Source organism: Triticum urartu, unplaced genomic scaffold (genome assembly GCF_056163025.1).
Source record: "Triticum urartu cultivar PI428250 unplaced genomic scaffold, HENAU_Tu73 scaffold1294, whole genome shotgun sequence".
NCBI classification, from domain to species: Eukaryota; Viridiplantae; Streptophyta; class Magnoliopsida; order Poales; family Poaceae; genus Triticum; species Triticum urartu.
The window spans coordinates 17,501-28,722 of record NW_028259760.1 but is presented as its reverse complement, the minus strand read 5'-3'; positions in this window follow the sequence as shown (position 1 = coordinate 28,722).

Genomic DNA, 11,222 nt, shown 5'->3' with positions numbered 1-11,222 from the left:
TCCTCTATCCATATTCATGCAGAATTGCTCATGAACTAATACCCAACTCTTTCCATTTATTAATTGAATTCCTATAACAAGTAACAAGTGTTTTATTCCAAGATTAAGTTATTACTGAACAAAGAAAAATTTTCATTATATTATAAAGGATGAGATCAATTCGGAAGCGCTTTTTCTTATTCTAGCAGACGGAATTCCTTTGGTCTAATTTAGGACTTTCAAATCTATTTTATTTTATCTAATTCTATCTACGCCCCCGGGGCTAGGAACAAAACAGTCCTTTCCTTTTTCTGATCATAGAGAAGCCGTATGAAGCTAAGGTTTCATGTACGGTTTTGAAATAGCGGTGGGAACTGTGATGTTATCACCGACTATGATTATCTAACAGTTCAAGTACAGTTGATATAGTTGAAGCACAGTCAAAATACGGTTTTTTTGGATGGAATATTTGGCGTCAGCCTATAGGTTTTCTGGTTTTTTTAATTTCTTCTTTGGCAGAATGTGAAAGATTACCCTTTGATTTACCAGAAGCGGAGGAAGAATTAGTAGCAGGTTACCAAACTGAATATTCCGGTATCAAATATGGTTTATTTTATCTTGTTTCTTACCTAAATTTATTAGTTTCTTCTTTATTTGTAACAGTTCTCTACTTGGGCGGGTGGAATTTATCTATTCCCTATATATCCTTTTTTGATTTTTTCCAAATGAATAAAGCAGTTGGAATTTTGGAAATGACAATGGGTATATTTATTACATTAACTAAAGCTTATTTATTTCTCTTCATTTCTATCACAATAAGATGGACTTTACCGAGGATGAGAATGGATCAGTTATTAAATCTTGGATGGAAATTTCTTTTACCTATTTCCCTGGGCAATCTCTTATTAACAACCTCTTCTCAACTTGTTTCACTATAAATAAGATAATACAATAATAGTAAGAATATTTTCAACACAAAAGCTCTCTCAAACAAGAGAAAGAAACATATCTTTTTCATAGATATTTAGAATGAATATGTTCCCTATGGTAACTGGGTTCATGAGTTATGGTCAACAAACAATACGTGCTACAAGGTACATAGGTCAAAGTTTCATAACTACCTTATCCCACACAAATCGTTTACCTATAACGATTCACTACCCTTATGAAAAATCAATTACACCAGAGCGTTTCCGAGGGCGAATCCACTTTGAATTTGATAAATGTATTGCTTGTGAAGTATGTGTTCGCGTATGTCCGATAGATTTACCCGTTGTGGATTGGAGATTTGAAAAGGATATTAAAAGAAAACAATTGCTTAATTATAGTATTGATTTCGGAGTTTGTATATTTTGTGGCAATTGTGTTGAGTACTGTCCAACAAGCTGTTTATCAATGACTGAAGAATATGAACTTTCTACCTATGATCGTCATGAATTGAATTACAATCAAATTGCTTTAAGTCGGTTACCAATCTCCATAATGGGAGATTACACAATTCAAACAATTAGGAATTCGTCTGAAAGTAAAATAAACAAAGAAAAATCTTCGAATTCAAGAACGATTACTGATTACTAAACTTTGATTTTGTCTTTCTGTTATAAAAATCTAATAATTCTTTATTAAACTTTAAAATTAAACTATAAAGAAAAACGAAAAACTACTGCTTATTGGAAATTATTTCTTATTTTAAATCAGACTAGATTTTCGTGATATAATATAATTTATAACTATAAGTTTATACACAAAAAAATACCCTAATCCTTTTTTCCTTCCTTGAATCCTTTAGTTTTAGTCAGTTCATGAAAAATTTTATACTATTAATTTCTTTTTATCCATAATGGATTTACCTGGACCAATACATGAGATTCTTATGCTATTTGGGGGATTTGTTCTTCTACTAGGGGGTCTAGGAGTAGTATTACTTACCAACCCCATTTATTCTGCCTTTTCGCTGGGATTAGTTCTTGTTTGTATATCCTTATTCTATTTTTTATTAAATTCCTACTTTGTAGCTGTCGCACAACTTCTTATTTATGTGGGAGCCATAAATGTCTTGATCATATTCGCTGTAATGTTCGTAAATGGCTCAGAATGGTCTAAAGATAAGAATTATTGGACTATTGGAGATGGGTTCACTTCACTCGTTTGTATAACTATTGTTTTTTCACTAATGACTACTATCCCAGATACGTCGTGGTATGGAATTCTTTGGACTACAAGATCAAACCAAATAGTAGAACAGGGTCTCATAAATAATGTTCAACAAATTGGAATTCATTTAGCAACCGATTTTTATCTTCCGTTTGAACTCATTTCCATAATTCTTCTAGTTTCTTTAATAGGTGCAATTACTATGGCTCGGCAATAAGAAAACTTAGAAAAAGTACAAATTATAAGAATTGCAAATCTAAAATAAATAACTAAAGAATCACAATTTTGATTTAGTAAAATCCATCTACTGCCAACAAATACCTCCTTTTTTTTTTTTTTTTTTTTCTTTTGTTGTGTAATTGTTCTATTGTAATTAATTGAATCGGTTCAATTCTTGCCCTCATATTGAAATGAATCGAGATTGATAAGGAGTTAGTTAATGATGTTTGAGCATGTACTTTTTTTGAGTGTCTATTTATTTTCGATTGGTATCTATGGATTGATCACAAGCCGAAACATGGTTAGAGCTCTAATATGTCTTGAACTTATACTGAATTCAATTAATCTAAATCTCGTAACATTTTCTGATCTATTTGATAGTCGCCAATTAAAAGGAGATATTTTCGCAATTTTTGTTATAGCCCTTGCAGCTGCTGAAGCCGCTATTGGACTATCCATTCTTTCTTCCATCCATCGTAATAGGAAATCCACTCGTATCAATCAATCTAATTTATTGAATAATTAGACTTTTGAATAATTAGACATAGAATCCTCTAAACAAAGGCGCACATATTAAAATAAATAGAAATCAATACTATTTTCTTAGTATTATTTGAGAATATCCATTTTTTTTAGTAGATTATTGCATAGTATTCTTTTTCACTTAAATGAATTTTTGTATTTGTAATTCATTGATATTGCAATTTGAATATTGCAATAATTTATATTGAAAAGACGATAGCCAATTTATTGGCTAATTCGAATTCGTCTGTACAATTCGTAAAATTCTTTCTTATTTCTTATTTATTGTTGAAATCCAAAATTAAAGTCTCTTGGCTCTCTTCACGCTTTCTCACAAACAGATTAAAAAATAGATTTTTTTTTTTGAAGTTTGGATAAACCATTGCTTCGTCTGGTGTCTACAATACATATGACTCATTATAGTACTAATTTCATTTTTACCAGATCGAAAAATTTTATGTTGAAAAGAAAAATTTATAGATCCAATGTCACATTCCGTAAAAATTTACGATACATGTATAGGATGCACTCAATGTGTACGAGCTTGTCCAACAGATGTATTAGAAATGATACCCTGGGATGGATGTAAAGCCAAGCAAATTGCTTCCGCGCCGAGAACCGAAGATTGTGTGGGTTGTAAGAGATGTGAATCTGCCTGCCCGACAGATTTTTTAAGTGTCCGCGTTTATTTAGGGCCTGAAACAACACGTAGCATGGCTCTATCTTATTGATACGTTACAAAAAACTTCACTCGAATCGTCTGATTCCTCTTTACCGAAGAAGCCTGTGCTCGAAATAATCGAGCACGGGCTTTTCTGGTCAAAACGTATCTTGTCTTTATCACTTTATCATGAGTTATTTTCCTTGGTTAACAATACTTGTTGTTTTGCCGATATTTGCAGGTTCATTAATTTTCTTTTTACCTCATAAGGGAAACAAAGTCGTTAGGTGGTATACTATATCTATTTGTTTATTAGAATTCCTTCTAATGACTTATGCGTTCTGTTATCATTTCCAACTGGAGGATCCCTTAATCCAATTAAAGGAGGATTATAAATGGATAGATGTCTTCGATTTCCACTGGAGATTGGGAATCGATGGACTTTCATTAGGATCTATTTTATTGACAGGATTTATCACTACTTTAGCTACTTTAGCAGCTTGGCCAATTACACGGAATTCGCGATTATTCTATTTCCTGATGCTCGCAATGTATAGTGGTCAAATAGGATTATTTTCTTCGCGAGACCTTTTACTTTTTTTTATCATGTGGGAGTTAGAATTAATTCCTGTTTACTTACTTTTATCCATGTGGGGGGGGAAGAGGCGTCTATATTCAGCTACAAAGTTTATTTTGTATACTGCAGGCGGTTCCATTTTTTTCTTAATCGGAGTTCTGGGTATGGGCTTATATGGTTCCAACGAACCAGGATTAGATTTGGAAAGATTAATTAATCAATCATACCCTGCAACCTTGGAAATACTTTTATATTTTGGCTTCCTTATTGCTTATGCTGTCAAATTGCCGATTATACCCCTACATACGTGGTTACCAGATACCCATGGGGAAGCACATTATAGTACATGTATGCTTTTAGCGGGAATATTATTAAAGATGGGAGCATATGGATTGATTCGGATCAACATGGAATTGTTACCTCATGCTCATTATCTATTTTCGCCCTGGTTAGTAATAATAGGAGCGATCCAAATAATCTATGCAGCTTCAACTTCTCTTGGTCAACGAAATTTCAAAAAAAGAATAGCTTATTCCTCTGTATCTCACATGGGTTTCATAATTATAGGAATTGGTTCCATAACCAACATTGGACTCAATGGAGCTATTTTACAAATATTATCCCATGGATTTATTGGTGCTACACTTTTTTTCTTGGCAGGAACCGCTTCTGATAGAATGCGTCTTGTTTATCTCGAAGAACTGGGGGGAATATCTATCCCAATGCCTAAAATTTTTACCATGTTTAGTAGCTTTTCAATGGCTTCTCTTGCCTTACCAGGAATGAGTGGTTTTGTCGCAGAATTAGTAGTATTTTTTGGACTAATTACTAGTCCAAAATTTCTGTTAATGCCAAAAACACTAATTACTTTTGTAATGGCAATTGGAATGATATTAACTCCTATTTATTTATTATCTATGTTACGCCAGATGTTCTATGGATACAAGCTATTTAATGTTCCAAACGCAAATTTTGTGGATTCTGGACCACGAGAACTCTTTATTTTAATCTGTATCTTTTTACCAGTAATAGGAATTGGTATTTATCCAGATTTTGTTCTCTCCCTATCCGTTGACAGGGTAGAGGCTCTCTTATCCAATTATTATCCTAAATAGGTTTGCTTTTTTTTACTCGTCTGCTCTATTAATGCAGAAATAAGTAAAAAAGTATATAATGCAGAAATAAGTAAAAAAGTATAATTAGATCTATCTCGAATTTTTGAGAACCCTTTGATAAGGCGTTCAAGGGGTTCTCAAATAAAACATAAAAGTAAAAACCTTCATTTCATGAAGGTTTTATTTTATGTAATCATTTAGGTGTTAATGTAAACGAACCATAACTATGTAAGCCTATTCCTAATAGATTTATACCAAAATAACAAATCCAAATTATAAGAAATCCTATCAAAGCTATAAGTGCAGAATTCGTACCCTTCCAATTTGGATTTGTTCTACTATGTAAATAAATTGCGAATATGGTCCAAGTAATAAATGCCCAAGTTTCCTTAGGATCCCAATTCCAATAGGATCCCCAGGCCTCATTAGCCCATACTGCTCCACAAAGAATACCTACGGTTAAAAGGGTAAATCCTAGGCTAATGACACGATAACTCCAAGAATCCAAACGCTCCGTTAATTGATATTTGTAATAATTTGGAAATGAAGGGACAGAGGTTCTTTTTAAAGCACTTCTTTTTGCATAAAAATATTTAATATCACTAAAGAAAAATGTTTTATTTAAAACATTTTTTTTCTTTTTAGAAAAGAAATGGAAATTATTTCGAAATCTAATGATTAGAATAGCGGCAGATAATAAGGATCCGCACAAAAGAGTTGCATAGCTTAATAACATCATACTGACATGCATCATTAACCACTGAGATTGTAGAGCAGGTACTAGTATCGTGGATTGATGCATTTCAGTTAAAAGACCCGATGTGGCAAAGCCTTGCGTTAAAATAGTACTTGGCGTAGTTATTGTGCTTAAATCATTTTTAGAGTTCTGTATTTTAGGAATGGTATGAAGAATATACAGGGCCCATGAAAGGAAGATCAATGACTCATATAAATTACTTAATGGAAAATGTCCCGAGGAAGCCCAACGAGAAACTAAGAATCCTGTTATAGAGAAAAAAGTAACTATCATTCCTTTTTCTGACGAATCGCGTAATCCTCCAAGTTCACGAACTAATAAGGTTATAAAATGAATCGTAATCACAATTGAAATCGTTGAGAAAGAGATATGAGTTAGTATATGTTCTAAAGTTGCAAATAGCATAAGGGGAAGGTCCCATTACAAAATTGTAAATTTCGAATTGATTTCTAATCTATTGTATTCTTTTTCAAGAATGCCGCCACTCGGATTCGAACCGAGATGCTTGAGCACTGCTTCCTAAGAGCAGCGTGTCTACCAATTTCACCATGGCGGCTAACTTCAAATAATAGGTAACTTAAAAGAATAATAGCTATTATCTTGGGAATCGTCGATATTGGGAAAGTCCATAAAATTTAGGAACATTAGAGTTTTCATTAAAATAGACTTCGTTTGGTAGTATCGTTTCCATTTTTTTTTTTTACAATAAACTCTTGCTTTGCCCAATAGAAACACAAACACTGCTTGAAAGAGTTGGAACTTCTTTTTTCTAACTTGCAATTATAGAACTAATTTTTTCTAATTAATTTCCCCTTTACATTTTGAAAATTCTTTCAATACAATGAAAAAAATCCAAAAGGGTTTCTATTTAATGATGAAATTAAAATAAAATGGATAAATAGAAAAGGCTTTTTGGATTTTTTAAAAATTTCTAGAATGAAAGTCTTTATGCTCTTATTAATAAGATTTACTAACCTTATGATTTTGGAGAAGATAGGTGGAAGTTGTAAGTCCTATTGTAAGAATACTCCACTTTTCATAATTTTCCTAATAGAATATGAGGATTCTATTAGGAAAATTATGAAAAGTTCATTGATAGGAAAAGAATACTTAGCACACAGTATACCAAACAAAACTTTTTTTTTCTTGTATATATAAGATAAGAGGGGTTTTTTGTTCTAAGAATATTGTACCGAGTAATTCGACACATAAAAGTACATTCAAAGAAGAATCCAAATTATTAAATAATTGGAATTCTTTTTTGATAAGTCAATTCATATTATTCCAAAATCTTATTATTTGTTTGTTGCCCAGAAAAACCCTTTGGTTTTGGATGCTCATTACCGCTCGAAAATGATCTTGATTTTACTAAAGAATAAGATTGTACTATGGAAAAATAAGTCTTTTTCTTCCAAATATTTTTACGAATACGCTTTTTTGACATTGAAGTACGTTTTTTTGGAACTGCCATTCAAAAAGGAAATTACTTTTTTCTAGTTGTATGTGAAAGACATCTATTGCTGCAAATCAATCCTTCTTTCTTCTTTTTATTAGTATTTATACTTAGATACTGAAAGATACTTAAATTTTGAATTATTTTTTACTTCATTTTGTCTAATGCGGATAAGACAACAAGAATTTTTTAACATTTTTTCTTTATATATTTTATACTTTTTTTTTAATAATATAGAATATATAGAAGGGTTTCTCATTTAAATCTATTTATATCTATTTATATATCAAGTATACTCCATATATAGATATATGGTATGGAAGCCTATCCCCCATATAAGATAAGACGGGGGGATAAAAAGAAGGGAAAATGAAAATAGTTAATTAAGTTCAGAATGGTATTCCATAAAGGAAAGGAATTCCAATCAAAACAAAAAATACTGAGTCTCTTAAACAAGACATTCTAAAACTTAGGTAATTTATAGTCATTAGAATTTTAGTTCTATATGAAGTAAGGACTATTCGATAATTTCTTATAAACATAGGTTTTCATTGGAATTCACTCAATCAGTTAATTATGGAACAAGAGAGCTGTTTCATCTTTGTTTTAAAGAAATATAAAAATGAATTATGAATAGAAAGTAAAATGATTCCACTTTTTTTTTTTTATTTTTATAAATATCTTTATTTAGTTAATAAAATAACTTCGTTACCTAGTTATTTTATTAACTTTTTTAATTTAACCAACTAAACCCATTCTTAATTTTTAATTATTTCAATGAGATAAATTTTGGAAAAATTAAGAATTTCAGTATTTTTTCTTATTCTTTTTATTTATTCTTTCAGAAAGAGATAAGAATTGGTTTGGTGAATCGGAAACAATTTTATAGAAAAATTGAAGTAAAAATTGAAGTAAAAATTGCAATTTCTTTTCTTATGGAACATACATATCAATATGCATGGGTAATCCCTCTTCTCCCACTTCCAGTTATTATGTCAATGGGATTTGGCCTTATTCTTATTCCGACAGCAACAAAAAATCTTCGTCGCATATGGGCTTTTCCTAGTGTTTTACTCTTAAGTATAGCTATGGTATTCTCAGTTCAACTGTCTATTCAACAAATAAATGGAAGTTCGATCTATCAATATCTATGGTCTTGGACCGTCAATAATGATTTTTCTTTAGAATTTGGATACTTGATTGACCCACTTACTTCTATTATGTTAATACTAATTACTACTGTAGGAATCCTGGTTCTTATTTATAGTGATGGTTATATGTCTCACGATGAAGGATATTTGAGATTTTTTGTTTATATAAGTTTTTTCAATACTTCCATGTTGGGATTGGTTACTAGCTCCAATTTGATACAAATTTATTTTTTTTGGGAACTCGTGGGAATGTGTTCTTATTTATTGATAGGCTTTTGGTTTACACGACCAATCGCAGCGAGTGCTTGTCAAAAAGCTTTTGTAACTAATCGTGTAGGGGATTTTGGTCTATTATTAGGAATTTTAGGTTTTTTTTGGATAACAGGTAGTTTAGAGTTTAGGGATTTGTTCAAAATAGCTAATAACTGGATTCCTAATAATGGAATTAACTCTTTACTTACTACTTTGTGTGCTTTTTTATTATTCCTTGGTGCAGTTGCGAAATCCGCACAATTCCCTCTTCACGTATGGTTACCCGATGCTATGGAAGGGCCCACTCCTATTTCGGCTCTTATACACGCAGCAACTATGGTTGCTGCGGGAATTTTTCTTCTAGCTCGACTTCTTCCTCTTTTCATATCTTTACCTTTGATAATGAGTTTTATTTCTTTAGTAGGTACAATAACACTATTCTTAGGAGCTACTTTAGCTCTTGCTCAGAGAGATATTAAAAGAAGCTTAGCCTATTCTACAATGTCTCAATTGGGTTATATGATGTTAGCTCTAGGTATAGGTTCTTATCAAGCTGCTTTATTCCATTTGATCACTCATGCTTATTCAAAAGCTTTATTGTTCTTGGGATCCGGATCCGTTATTCATTCAATGGAACCTCTTGTTGGATATTCACCAGATAAAAGTCAAAATATGGTTCTTATGGGCGGTTTAAGAAAATACATTCCAATCACAAGAACTACTTTTTTATGGGGTACACTTTCTCTTTGTGGTATTCCACCTCTTGCTTGCTTCTGGTCCAAAGATGAAATCCTTAGTAATAGTTGGTTGTATTCGCCCTTTTTTGGAATAATAGCCTCCTTTACTGCAGGATTAACTGCCTTTTATATGTTTCGGATATATTTACTTACATTTGATGGGTATTTGCGTGTTCATTTTCAAAATTACAGTAGCACTAAAGAGAGTTCCTTGTATTCAATATCCTTATGGGGAAAAAGGATACCCAAAGGAGTGAATAGGGATTTCGTTTTATCAACAACGAAGAGTGGAGTTTCTTTTTTTTCACAAAATATACCAAAAATTCAAGGTAATACAAGAAATAGGATAGGATCCTTTACTACGTCTTTTGGGGCTAAAAAAACTTTTGCCTATCCGCATGAAACGGGAAATACTATGTTATTTCCTCTTCTTATATTACTACTTTTCACTTTGTTCATTGGATTCATAGGAATCTCTTTTGATAATGGAGGAATTGGTAATGGAATAGCAGAGTTAACCATATTATCAAAGTGGTTAACTCCCTCAATAAACTTTACCCAGGAAAGTTCTAATTCTTTTGTAAATTCATATGAATTTATTACTAATGCAATTTCTTCTGTAAGTCTAGCTATCTTTGGTTTATTCATAGCATATATCTTCTATGGATCCGCTTATTCTTTTTTTCAGAATTTGGATTTAATAAACTCTTTTTACAAAGGAAATCCTAAAAAAGAATTTTTAGATCAAGTAAAAAAAAATATATACAGTTGGTCATATAATCGTGGTTATATAGATATTTTCTATACTAGGGTCTTTACCCTCGGTATAAGAGGGTTAACCGAACTCACGGAGTTTTTTGATAAGGGTGTTATTGATGGAATTACCAATGGAGTGGGTCTTGCTAGTTTTTGTATAGGAGAGGAAATTAAATATGTAGGGGGAGGTCGAATCTCGTCTTATTTATTCTTTTTTTTATGTTATGTATCTGTGTTTTTATTCTTTTTTCTTTCTTAAGTTAAGGAATTTACAACAAGTCTCTTGCAAAAATAACTATCCTATCCCCTTTCTACAATCTCTCTATATCCTTGTTACATAAGGTAAGTATTGTATAATAGTTCGGTTTTCCGCGATTTTTTCCATTCCTCTGTGTAAATACCCTAATATGGGTTCACAATCAATAACATCCTCACCATCGAGAGTAACGATCAGTCGAAGAACACCATGCATTGATGGGTGTTGAGGGCCCATATTGACTATCATGAGATCTTTTCTTGTAAGCGGTAGACTCATATCCTTTCTTCCTTAATTCATTATTCCATGAAAATGGATTATTCCATGAATTCCTCAAAGCGAGGCTCATCAAAATGAAAAATCTAAGACTACTATAAGACTACTAAAAAAATAATAAAACAAGAAAAAAATTTGAACGATTAAATTACTGCTCCCGAATATTCAACTGACCGATTAATTTCTTATAACGTACTCTATTTTTCTTTGCCAAATAAGCCAGCAAACGTCGACGTTTTCCCAAAAGTCTTCGTAGACCTCTTTCCGAGAGAAAAATCTTTTTTGTGTAATTCCAAATGTGAAGCAAGTCTCCGTATCTTATTGGTGAAACTGAATACTTGAAATTCAACAGAACCC